Raw genomic sequence first — 14067 nt, forward strand, 5'->3', positions numbered from 1 at the left:
ACTGTATTTCCTCCTAACATATATCCTTAAAATTATTCTTTCTTCATAGGATACTATTGATAGCAGATACTGGGTCAAAACAACATTTAGCAGCAATCAGGAAGCAATTAATATCACAGGTCACCCAGTAGTTCGCATCTAGGATCTGACAGCCACTTTGCAAATAATATTTACAGTGTAATCCTAAGAACACTTTCTTGTGAGTAAGCCCCATTGAATAGCTGTCAGAAGGATTTTGAGTAGACCTGCTTAAGATGATCCCATTAGTACCTGTGGTATTTTTTGGGCTTAAAAAGGTATAAAGGCGTGAGCAGGCAAAACCACCCCACTATTCATCTTTCACAATTTAATGAATACTAATTTTCAGCATCACAACTTGCATCAGAAAATGTGGAAACTGGTCATATTCCAAGATTCTTTGAAATCCTTATTTCAGCTCTAAAACAAACACATTTGTTTACAGGCGCATTTGGTTCCAACAGAGATCTTCACATCCGTCTGTCCCCAAAAGGCATTTCATTCTTCCTGGTGTCTGCTCTTAGCTAAAGCCTTGTGACTGCTTATTAACCCATTGACTTCAGCGGAACCAAAATCTCCGCTTACCATCATTGCTTTTTGGTCCAGTTTCAGAGGAGACTGCAGTACATCACAGTTCCAGCAGGGGTCAATATGTTTTCATGATTCCAAGCCAGCAGCTCAGCCGGTGAGAAGCAAAAAAAAAAAAAAAGAAAGAAAGAAAGAAATAAGAAAAGGTTGATCGTAATTGGAGCAGACGCGAGGTTCTTCCATAATCCTCTGACATCCTTTTCAAATAATAATTCTGCGGTGGGTGGTGGGCTGGTGACTGCAGAGGCATTGCTGACTCCCCTTGAATGAAGCCTAACCGCTGTCATTTATTTTTGATGCGTACTGGCTTAATGTAAGATTCCTTTTTACAGTTTTTTCCCCCTCTCTAACATTCAGAAGGGCAGTGCTCTTAATTATTAATCTGCATGGGATAAGCAGAACAATTTTTTTCCCCAGATTAATTCCGCCTCATAAAAATATTCTATGGTTCTTCAGAGAGAGAGAGAGAGAGAGAGAGAAAGAGAGAGAAAGAGAAAGAGAGAGAGAGATGCTGAAAAGACAGCAGCACTGGCAAGATGCTCATGAATCTGATGGCATCAAACTGGTCCCAGCCATTCCACTCAGGGAAGCAAATATTCTTGCTGAGAATTGGGTGGCATTGAGGATTCAGTTTTGGTATCAGCACCGAAATAGCGAATAATGTATATTTTAAACCTGGCCTTTTAATTGGTCAAAAGGATCATCTGAATGCTCTGAGCGTGCCCTCCATATACAGATTATTGAAGTTGTGAAAGGCTGACCTTCCAGCTCTAGTGATAAGACACAGCTCTGTGGGATGACAGGGAAAATCTGAGCAAGGTTACATATATTGAGTCTAACAGATCCAAATAATGCCCAGGACTTCCTACTCCAGCTGTTTTCCCCCTTGAGGATAAAAAAAACAACAACCCCAGATTATAATATAGACATTATTTTAATTGGCCTTGTGCACAGAAAAAAAGGCCCTTTTCTGGTATGGAGATAAAATGGTGGAAAGCATTTCATCTGCTTAATTTCTGGCAGCTCAAGTTGTTGTTCATTTGCGCAAACATCTCTTTTGTTGAGGAGGGAGAAAGGTCTTCTTGGAAGGAGGTAGAAGACTGTGGGGCAGGTAGGAATCAGAAACTTCATAGCAAATTGATAAATGTATATTGTTGCCTCCACACAGCTGGGATCCATGGTTATGTCTGGGGAAACATTTGTCCCTGCAGTCCTGCTCATTCTGTAGGGCATATGTGTCAAACTCATGGCCCTCCAGATGTTATGGACAACAGTTCTCATCATCCCCTGCCAGCATCATGCTGGCAGGGGATGATGGGAACTGTAGTCCATAACATTTTGGAGGGCCACGAGTTTGACACCTGTTCTGTAAGGTGTCTTCACTTTACTCTGTTCAGAAGTCCAGAGGGCCACTGAGTGGCCAACAGTGGGCCCACCACTAAAACGATCCCTGCCTTTAATCATAATATTACCTTGATAGGTTCCCATGATAACAGTACTTTGTCATCCAAAAAATTCCCCTGCTGGAGCCAGTGTTTGCTGAGAACAGCAGATTCCATATCCAGTTTTGTTTTGTTCTAGCCACATTTACCTTTCTACACAGGGCTGAATATTGATTCAAACCTGAAATAGATCTAGTTGGAATAGCAGTAAAATCAACCTTTGAAGTGGAATACAAAAAGTGCTGCTGAGCTTCAGGTGCTCAATTTCCTTCAGGTGTTCAATTTCTGCACATCAGGCACAGAAGGGTTTTTTTTTTTTAAAAAATGGCAGCCCTACTGAAGCGATAGATGCTTTGTAAATCAGATTTGAGAAATCTAAAGCCCCTTCCGCACATGCAGAATAATGCATTTTCAATCCACTTTCAATGCACTTTGCAGCTGGATTTTACTGTGCAAAATAGCAAAATCCACTTGCAAACAGTTGTGAAAGTGGATTGAAAGGGCATTGTTCTGCATGTGTGGAAGGGGCCAAAGTGATATAGCTAAGCAGAAACATGTGACCCAACAGATCAGAGCTGGGTTATATATCCAAAATGTTGTGCCAAGTAGAAGTTTTTAGAATCAGAGTAATGAATGCCTTCAGAAAACAAACATTTCTAAAGTGTTCCTCTCCATCCCCATAAAGCTCACCTGCCCAGTGCCTTCTGCATTCCAGACATTTGTATTCATGTGTCCTCAGTTCTCCAATTTACACAAACAACTGTCTGCTTGATGCATGAATGTAGAACTCATGCATGTGTACAAAAGTGTAGTCTGTATGTGTGTCGTTGGCATAGAGTTTAGAGGAATTTAGTGGCCAAAAAAACCCCTTCACAATTGCTCAGTTTCTCCAACAATTACCATCTCATTTGCTCCAACATTCAGAGCTGCCTTGAGCGTTCGAAATAAGTCATCTAAAGCTAATAAAAAGTGGGAGTTTTGACAGCCAGGCAGAACAAAGTCCCTTGACTTTTCATTAATATGTCTAGAACTGGGAGAAACAATTCAGATTTCACCATAGCGCTTTTCCGTATTGATTTGGAGTTGCCATTTACTGAGATTGTGGGATGGTTGCTTATTATACCAAGTCTGCTTTCTGCGAGATGGCTAATATGAGGGTGTTACTGGGCCCAAAGAATGAGACAGAATAGTTCTATTAAATCATCTTTTTCTTAAGGAAGAGTTGGCAAATGTTCTGGCTGCTTCTTCATATACATGGGAGGATTTCTCCTGCATCCCAAGCAAAGAATATCACCCTTTTACACCTGGCAGCCATTAGGACAAATCAAAATGTCTATTGGATTTGTGGCCTGCCACCTTTAATTGCCACATTTCCATTTCCCTGCTGGAAGCCATGGAGTTTTTCCCCCCATGTGTAGAAAAGGTCCACTGCAATTTACACAAAAAGTCCCAAGCAAATAACCCAGTCCTGTTTATGGTAACTGCCCCTGAAGAAAGGGCAGGTTGCTGACACATGCAGCTATTTCAAGTGACCAGAACAACCTCAGTGGTCACATGGAATAACCTTCATTAATTATGAGGTTTTAAATTGCTGGTGACTTCTGTTTTCCAGACCTTGCAGTTCTTTGGAGGTTTATCAGGGGATGCTGATGAGAACTTCAATAGTCAATGACAACCTTTCCCACCATTACCAGTCTTCTCCTGCAAAGTGCAGCTGGTTGTGGGTTGCACTTTCAGTTCATTCCACATAATGTGGCTCTGCTGGTCTGGCCAGCATCTGCATGTTTTGACTGTGCATCATTGAACAGGCTGCTGAATCTTCTCCATTGCATGAGGCAACTGAAGCAGATAAATCAATGCAGAAAGAAGAAAAGAAGTGAAGAGTTTGAAGAGTTTGATACCCCATTTTTCTCTCCCATAAGAAGTCTTAAAGTGGCTTACAATTGCCTTCCCTTCCCACACCCATAACAGATACCCTGTGAGAGAGGTGGGACTGAGAGAGTTCAGGGAGAACTGTGACTAGCCCAAGGTCATCAAGCAGGGTTTGTGCATAGGAGTGAAGGAATGTGGAGAAGTGGGGAATCAAACATGGTTCTCCAAATTAGAGTTGGCTGCTCTTAACCATGTCACACCGGCTCTCTACAGGTAGGAAGTCTGAAAGCCAGTGATCTATGTGATTCCTCCATTTCCTCAGAATGCTTCCTCAATCCTTATTAATAAATATATTCTTCTGATACCAGTGGTATTCATCACCTCCAAATGACACAGACCATCTACTCTCATATGACCTTACCTGGTGATTCATTGACAGAGCACTGTTTTGTGTGCCCCTGTCCTCTGAGGCTAGACTGGGGGCAACCAGAAGAAGGGTCTTAGTTGTAGTGCCAAAACTTTGGAACTTTCTCCCCAGGGAGATTACCCAAAATGTTAGGATGTGTCCCATTTAGGGTAGAGCATGCTTTAACTAGAGGCTGGGTAAGCTTGAGATCTTTGTTGCCAACATTTACAAAGATGGGTCTCTGCAAGAAATCAGCAGGAGAACACAGTAAAAGTTTAACAACATGACAACATTGTTATGACATATAGGACAACATGAAGGTAAAATAATAAATGTATACACACACAAATCAAAGCAGCAGAGAATTCACATAGTAATAGGAGGTATAGAGACTTGAGGGAATAGATTTGGAAGATTGAGGGGCTTGGGGGAATAAAGTTTATAATTACCTGGTCTAGGAGCAAAATGGTCCATTTAAGCAAAGTCCAGCAACTTGCACTGAGCTTTGGTAGAAGAAGAAAGGCAATATGTCAGGGACAGTATTAATGAAACAAAGGGATGTCCAGGAAAATACTGAACATTGAATGCTGGTCAAGAAGGGAGGAATAGGCCCTCAGGTTATGGTAAATGACTTTGATCTCCCAGGACAAAGGAGATTCTTGCCTTTCAGAGAGTCTAATATGGCACTTTAATGACTACACCATACTGATTTTCTTATTGTCATTATTTTAAATACAATGAATGGGGAAAAGAAATGCTTAATATTCACTCTTCTCTTCTTATTGCAGGTCAAGAAGCTCTGAAGGTGAGGAAAGAGTTAACATCATCATCCACCATGGTTTTCTTCTGCATCTGTACCCCACCTGCATGCTCTGTGCCTGTTCCCTGTGGCTGGGAGACACTGCTGCTACTGCGTCAAATTAAACTAATCAGGATGGGCACAGGGTTAATGATCTGGCACATGCTGTGATGGGAAGGGAATTTTTCGCTGCTTCACCTCCACAAGTGGTTCAAATGTTCTATCTGATGTACCCAACATTAGGAAAGGCAGGAGAGAGATTTGGTTCATGTCAGTTCATTGGCTTGTTTGCCCCTTGCCTTGGTTGCTCTGTGCCAACCGCAGCACACTAGCCCTGGCCCGCCATGCTCAGTGTCCAGAAAATGCAAAAAATAATATGCCTAGGAAAACATAAATAGGATTAATAAAATGAGTAAAAGGCAAATATATACTGGGATCTACATTTCCCACCTACCTGCTTTCTCTGCAAACACCACCACTAGTCAGCTGTTTTCACACTGAGACCCCTTCCGCACATGCAGAATAACGCACTTTCAATCCATCTTCTCAATTGATTGCAAGTGAATTTTGCTATTCCACACAGCTGCACAGTGCACTGAAAGTGGATTGAAAGTGCATTATTTTGCATGTGCGGAAGAAGCTCAAGAGTTTCTTCCTTCTCTCCTGCACTATTAGTGTGCTTGTGTAGAAATTAGCTAGGTGCAGGAGCAGGAGCGAGCCCTGTAAAAATGAAATATACATTCTAGCCAGTGTGATCTGTACATTCACATTACGGACATGGGAAGTGTAAAAAAAGTGATTTAACCCTCAAGTAGAAAAAAGATCCCTTTAGCTTAACCAGCTTTAATACTGCAGTTTTGGATACTTCGCTTTCTTACAGCTATTTCTCTGCTCGGTTGAATTATGCAAGGATTAGGGAAAACACTGACATTATTCTCACTTGCTTTCCCCAGTGGGATTATGCCCTGGTTTCTAGTATCACACTCAGATGAAATAGTTAAGAGTTTGATAATCTTCCAGATGGGTTTCACCTTGAAACGCTCCCCTCTTCCATTATTCAGCGTGTGTACAGAAGATAATGCTTTTATTCTGAATGAAATACCTCTGAAGAATTAATTCCTGCCGGAGATGGCAGTGATGTCTGGGTGTGATGGCATCTCTGGTCAAGAGTGGGCTTGCTTATGTCATGAAGTTGTTCGCTATGCAAGAATAAGGGTGTCAGTCACCAGTTTGGTCAAAAGATTGCAGCTGCTGCTGTTGTGAGGTGGGGGGGAAGGGCTGAAAGAAATTCCTGGTTTTATATGGAAGAACTGAAAGGTAGCAGGGAGACTGGAGGATGCCTCTATACTTTTGATGTTAGTGGGGGCAGCAAACCACTTGCACAACTGCCAACTGAGGCACTCTCTGCCTCTCCTGAGACCTCCTGGCAGTTCCAAGTTAGGTGAGGAAACCCTTGGCCAGGAAGTTTCCTGTGTTCATGAGCCTCACCAGCTGCAGCTGCCAGCACTGGGCTAGTCCCTTTGAAAACATCTGGACTTACTTGCTGAGATGAATACTTTTGGTAGCGCCATCCTAGACGTGAAAAGATAGCTGAGCTCAAGCACAGTTCTCAACCATTTGGTAATGCTGTGTGTGGGTTCCTCAGGTTGTACCCTGTTTCCCTGAATATGAGACATCCCCTAAAAATAAGATGTAGTTGAGGTTTTGCTGAAGTGCGAAATATAAGGCATCCCCGAAAGTAAGACATAGCAAAGTTTTTGTTTGGAAGCATGCCCAACGAACAGAACATAGAAAAATAAGACATCCCCTGAAAATAAGACATAGCGCATCTTTGGGAGCAAAAATTAATATAAGACACTGTCTTATTTTCGGGGAAACACGGTATGTTTGCCTTGTGTGATGGAATGTGCCCTCATAGAATACACAGCATCTGCCACACATAGGAAAGTAGCGCATTTGGGAAATGTTTCAGCTAGAACCTTTCTCTGAGATTTCAGATTTCTATTTGAAGGATTCTCTGTGTGTTTATATGTTTGTACTGGCACTGTTCCAAGACTGCTTCCTCAGTGTGCATCTAGCAAAACCTTTATAACCAATTGCATCACTTTCAAACAAGAGATGCTAATATTTCTTTTGTGTTGTGTTTTTACCTAGTTTTAGTGCCCTTACCTGCCTGGCCCAGGCTACCTTTGCTAGCTGAGCAGGATTAGCTTTGGTTAGTACTTGAATGGGAGACTACCAAGGAAGTCCAGGGTTGCTGCCCAAAGGCAATGGCAAACCACCTCTGAACTTCTGTTGCCTTCAAAACCCTATGAGGTTGCCATAAATTGGCTGCAGCTGGTTAGCACTTCCCTTGGCCCTGTAGCTCTAGCTCACTTTAACTTTGATCTTAGCTAGAACCTCCAGGTCATTTGTAAGACATGGATTGGATGGCAAGCTAAGACTGGATGTGGAGTGATCGTTACCATGCAAAACTGTTGTAATGATTTTGTGTCCCACCCTTTCCAGTTGGCATTACTACTGTCTTTTTGAGAATTTATAGTTTCACAAAAGAAATAAAACCCACATTTTATTCTTTATCATGTATCAGTGCTAATCTTCGTTAAGAATACGGTATCCATGCTAAGGCATGCTGTACGTGACACACTACACCATAGTTTTTGTATAACATATGGATTGCTTTATATTTCTCCTTTGTAGACTGGTCTTGGTTGCATTTGTCTTCAAAGACTAGAAATAAAAAAAAGCCCAGCTTTCAATGCATTTTGACTTCTTTTGAATTCCCTGGGCTTTGTGTATAAAAAACTCTATCTCTCATACATTTTTATTCAACCCTGCTTCCAAGGACTTCAGGGTAGCATACATGATATTTTCTTCTCCATTTCAGCTTCTATGGCTACACTGCGTCCTTCAATGTCTCCCTAAGTGCTATGTTTTAACATTAAATTGTGAGCATTATATGAATGTGAGAGGAGGGATGCACTTTTGTGTGGGAAGAAAGTGAACATACCTTCTAAAACACAGAACTAAAAGAATGGAGGGGAGATCATTGTGGTGGGGCACCATAAGCACTGCCCCTAACTCTGGGTGTACCACTCCAGTGTTGCTGAGACATAGCCAGAAACTATGCTTACTACACATGAACTCAAAGGAGAACTAGCAACCCTGCCCAGAGTGATCAACCTTAGATGATGTCTTAGACAAACAGGGGCAGAATATTTAATGGAATCTTGAGAGACATGCAGTGCAGGTCCCAGAAGAAAGGACAGGGCTTTCATCTTCAAGAGGATCAAAATGCTCCATCTCCAGCTAAGGGAGGAGAGCAGCCAGCAGACATAAGAACATAACTATGCCTTTCTGCCTGTTGAGGATTCAAAATAGCTTACAAGGAAACAAAGAAATACAATTTAGGCTAACAAGACCACAGCCACACAGCCAGGAAAACCCACAGCACCCAAACAACAAGAACAATAGAGAGGAAAACTTCCAGTTCCTGGGCTTGTCTTGGATCCAGTGGGCCAGCTCACTCAGGGCTACAGGCTGTAAGCTGTGGGCTAAGAGCCACAGGCAAGAGACTTTACATTGCATGTCAGATGTGCCCAAGTTTAAGGATCTTTTAAAAGAAGGGAAACAGAATCTCAGCCCAGAAACTCTTCAGCTGCTGGACAAGTTCCCAAGATTCTCCTTCTCCGCTAACGTAGATTACAGTGTTGCAGTATATTATTATTCACTGACCTAGGCAAAAACAATCAAAGAATGACAAATAGATTTGCTCTGAAAGGTCTGGAGTGTTGCTCTGTGTTAGGTCTTGGAACCTTAAGCCAATAAACAGACTCTGAAGTATCAGTCAGCAGCATTTATTCAAGCACCATACCTGGTAAAGCCAGTTCTAACAAACCTGGCATTTACAGACCCATATATCCCCTAACAAATCCCCCCTCCCAACTTCCCAGAAGCAGCCTCTGAAACTGAGACTGCCCCAAAATCAGCAACAGATAGCGAAGGAGCCACCTGGTCTCCTGCCCACAACGAGATAACAGTTGTAACTCTTTTCTCACAGGACAGGCGTGTGCCTAGTTTACTATAAAGCATGCAAAGCCATAAAGCATAGGTCAAGGAAACAATGCACAGATGGTAGTGGTAACATATAGCAGACTGGTTACACACATCAAAAAGGCATTGATTGGTTATATCTGGCAGTTACATGATTTCAAGAATGCATCTCATTTACTCAGATACGCAGGCCCCTGACACTTTGGAAGTACCATTGTTGGAACTAGGGCTAATTTCAAGTTTTTCATACTTTTTTTTGCTCTTGCAGTTCTTTTATCTGCAGTTCTTTTATCTGCAGCCTCTCCAGGTGCCTACTGCCACACCTGACCTCAAGTTCACTTTCTTTGCTTTCCTGGATCTGTACACTTCCATATGGATTTTGTATCCTCTGCTCACTTGTTCTGTCTGCAAATTTAATCTGGGTAAAATCACTGAACTGTCTTCCTGTCAGACTAGAACTTTACCAAATCCAGCATCTACCGGATTCCACAAGTTTTCCACATGCTTTCTTGCTGTTCCTTCAGACTTTGGAATGTAGAAGTGATGTCATCAGAGAAAGCTCAACCAAAGATAAATTTTGAGAATGACATTAAGGTTGCAACTAATTATGCTGTCTGGCTAAACCTCTGAAAGACATATCTGTGTCATGGAATATATAATTTCCAAATGTTCCACAGCCCTCTTATCCCAACAAAAGTTGAATGGAGAATAATAATATAGCAGAATGAGGAGATAAAATATAGTTTGACTTGAGACATTTCTTTGGTTACACTGGAATACTGCTTTAATATTTTCCATCTTACTTACACCAAATAAATATGCAAGTCCTCACAGGACACATGAGGGAAAAATCACAGAGACCTGCAAAATTGTTTCCTGCTCTCCCTCCCTCCCTCCCCCCATCCCATTTTGGTTCTCTGTCTTCCCATAAATTAGAGCATCCAATGTCCGCAACTCTGGTGAAGCTAAACAGTTACCATAGTAACACCAGAGGCTTTGTAAAGGTGGTCCACACGATGTAAACCTCTAATATGCCTGTCACCCCCAAGCAGTTGCATGTTTTTTCTGCATAGTTTCTTCTGCATTTAAATCTGTTTGTAGCACATGCAGATTTTGCCTTTCTGAGTCCAACTCAGAAGAGCTGTGTGGTTTTTTTCAACTGCCTCCCTTTCAGCATATCTGTTTCCATGTCAACAGCTCACGCTGATAAAGAATTGACATTCGCACTGCAATCAGAGGTGTGGGGTACTGAGCAAGTATTAAAAGAAATCCATATTCCTCACGGTGCTGATCTCCAAGTTATGCTAAATTATTTGGAATCTCCACGCGCACATGGGCAAGGGAATAAATAATTGCTTGTGAGAAATTTCATGAGAATAGATTTCTTCCAAGGTTTTCTGAGTCCAGATGCAGAAATTCTGGGGAAAGGTGGAGGATATCTTTTGTATTTGGTTTCTGTACGTGACGGAAATCCCATTATTAAAATTAATCTTAATTTTAAGAAGATGATGCAGATATAGCTTCAGGTAAAATAGCAACTAGCCTGAATCAGTGCTTGACATACCAATAATGTAAAGAACTCATTATTATTTTTTAACGAGGAGATGAATTGGTGTGGGTAAAATCCCACACTTCTTAATGATGACAACAGATTTGTGTTTTTGGAGTATGCTAAACGGGGAACCTCAATGAAGTTTGGGAAAACAGTAATTAATTAATTATCACCTGCAGCAGTTTCCTGAGGCATTTAGGTATAATTATTGCAAGCTGATAAGAAAGGCAAGTGGCTTGGCTTGCTTGATTTCTCAAAAGCAGCAAATACTTTCTCCTGTTCCCTGGAACAATGAGCATGAAATAACCCTGAACATGAACAACATAAACAGCAATTTAAAAAAACCCCACCTCTGTCATTGCCAAAGGTTTGGTAGCATAAGACTGACCTTTTGTCTTCAGACTGCCACTGAGCTAATGCTTCATATAAGTTCCAGAACAGATGTTTAACCCTTTCTGTAAAGTGCAACTACTTTGCTACCCAGCTACTCCACACGTACAATTTGTCTACTGCCTCCTAATCAACTTCACTTGGCATTGGTATGATTTTGTATGAGGCAGGTTCTGTATTTCTGTATAAGATTGCAACGGTACACAGAAATCTCATTCTGTACATGTAAAATCAGTGAACAATTATGTTCAGCAGTGGCATAGTGGTTAAGAGCAGGTGCATTCTAATCCCGCTCTGCCGCTTGAGCTGTGGAGGCTTATCTGGGGAATTCAGATTAGCCTGTGCACTCCCTCACATGCCAGCTGGGAGACCTTGGGCTAGTCACAGCTTCTCGGAGCTCTCTCAGCCCCACCTACCTCACAGGGTGTTTGTTGTGAGGGGGGAAGGGCAAGGAGATTGTAAGCCCCTTTGAGTCTCCTACAGGAGAGAAAGGGGGGTGTAAATCCAAACTCCTCCTCCTCCTCCTGCTCTTCTTCTTCTTCTTCTTCTTCTTCTTCTTCTTCTTCTTCTTCTTCTTCTTCTTCTTCTTCTTCTTCTTCTTCTTCTTCTTCTTCTTCATTTTAAGCCAAAATCACATTGATTGCATAGCAAAAATTATAAGGGTTTTGTTGTTATTGTTGCACTTTATCCTTTTAGGTGTGTGAAAGTTTTTTTTTAAATCCAGTTGCCTTCAAAAGCCACAGCTGATTTAAAGAGATGTATGAAAATGCCCCTTCTGAATGTTTGTTAAATCTACTGTTTGTCCTATCAAATTGAAAATGAATATGGGCTGTGCAAAAATAAAAAATAAAAATAACAACCCTGATAGCAGGAAAAGAGGAAGATCCAATATGAAATGGATCAATTCAGTAAAGAAAGTAACGTCCTTCAGTTTGCAAAACTTGAGCAAAGCTGTTGGTGATAGGACATTCTGGGGGTAATTAATGTATAGGGTCACCATTGGGAGTGAGCACAATTTGTTTATTCAGTGAATTTCAGGTTCAAGTTTAAAAAAACCCCAAATTTTTGGTAAAGCGAATAAAACCAATACCCACTGGCTGTAATCAGCTTTCTGGGTTGTTTGAGTTTTAAAAAACCGAATCTGAAATTTATCTAATAAAAAATTCTCAACCCTCCTCCCACCAGGGAGGAGAGAGTTTCAACTGAATGCTGGACACCACAATGTACTTTTGATTTGTACTTCAGAAATGTCTGTAACACTCTGGAGCCTATTTTAATATGCCTGATAAAGGTTGTATTGTTGCTGGACACCAGTGGGGATGGACGGGCGGCTTGAGCTCCAGTCCAAAAGCCGAAAAAGCCCTATCATGTTCCTGCTTTTTCCTCCAAAATTTAATATGGCTTTTTCCTGAGTGTTTGGTGATTTGATTTTACTGACTCATCCTTCCTAGTCACTATAATCAACACAGCTAGTCACTCGTAATCACCAATCCTAGTTACCATAAGTTGGAGTTGACTTATGGCACATAGCATACATTTTAAAAATTTGCTCAAGTTATTAAAACGGCAAGATGGCTGAACCTTTTGCTGCGGTCCACACAAAAAAACATTGTTAATCAACAAAAAACATTGTTAATCAACTATTTGCCCATTGCTTATCTTATATGCAAATACATCACATTTTATACAGATGTTGCTTAGACCTTTAACAGGAATCAACTCTGGAGATAACCGGTTTTAACTTTTCTTAACACTCTTTGTTATCTATTTTGGGGCTGTGGACTGTTTTAGCAATATTGCTTTATGCTCAGGTATAGCGAGGGTTGCCAACTCTAGCTTGGTTTTGTTTTATGGCTTTCATTGCAAATCACCTCAAGCAGGTCTGTGGAAAGGCAGTATATTCATTTTCTAAACAGAACAAGTAACTTGCATTTTTCAAATGATATTTCTGAGAGCCTGGTCAAAAACCTAATATGTCCTCTTAACTTATTAGATGACTTCCCCACCTTCTTGTAACCTTCACCAGGGTCAAGTAAAATGCCAATAATGGATAATAATGTGGAATTATGGGTTTAATAACCCCAATTTTGCCACCCAGTTCTTCAGTAGCTGAAAAGTGACTTTAGGAAAAGCTATTAGGGTTGTGTTTTTTTATTTTTCTTCAAGGAGCCATAGGGTAGTCAGGTAAAATGTAGTTACTTTATTAAAGAAAGTATAGAAACCTGTAATATCCTTCCTGCCTAACAAAGATGAAAGTAAGAGTTTGTCACTAACAAAAATCACTGTCTTGTGGTCTTTTAATGGAATGATAATGGCTACTTTCTTCTGACTGGGGCTGATAATGTAGTGAAAATGCAGGTGTTTCTGGCACTCACTGCTGCGTTGTATTCAGCATCGGACTAGCCCTCTGCCTCCACTGGTCTCAAGTCCTGCTGAGGAGAACAATGGTCTGAGCAGGGCAGAAATAGATGCCAGCAAATAAATGCCATTGGAAGTGCACATGCCTCAATTGGCACCTCATTTGTTAACAACCGAATGAATATGCATGCTAGTAATAGCAAACTGTAGCAGACCAAAGTCATTGTTGTAGGATTCAGAAAGGAAAACTGTGTGAGCACCCAAGAACATGAGACCTGATCAAGACAAGCCATTTTAGCAAGCCATTTTAGCCTGTTTGTGGTGTTTATTTCATTCAACAGTGAGGATTTAATTGAAGAGACTTTTAACTGCCTCTCAGAGGCCTTTGGATCGTAGACCTCTTCTTGTTTACAGACTAAATTTCGTTGTGCGTGCACAATGACAATAAAAAATGCTTATGCTTAAATTTCACCTAAAAATACTTCCTACATACAACTATTTTCTACCTAACTGATACATAAACTCAGGAACCAGACCCTGAAAAAAAAACCTGTGGGCCTACTTTGCCCTTGTATGCAGTCAAGCAATA

Source organism: Sphaerodactylus townsendi, linkage group LG10 (genome assembly GCF_021028975.2).
Source record: "Sphaerodactylus townsendi isolate TG3544 linkage group LG10, MPM_Stown_v2.3, whole genome shotgun sequence".
In the NCBI taxonomy this organism is placed as follows: Eukaryota; Metazoa; Chordata; class Lepidosauria; order Squamata; family Sphaerodactylidae; genus Sphaerodactylus; species Sphaerodactylus townsendi.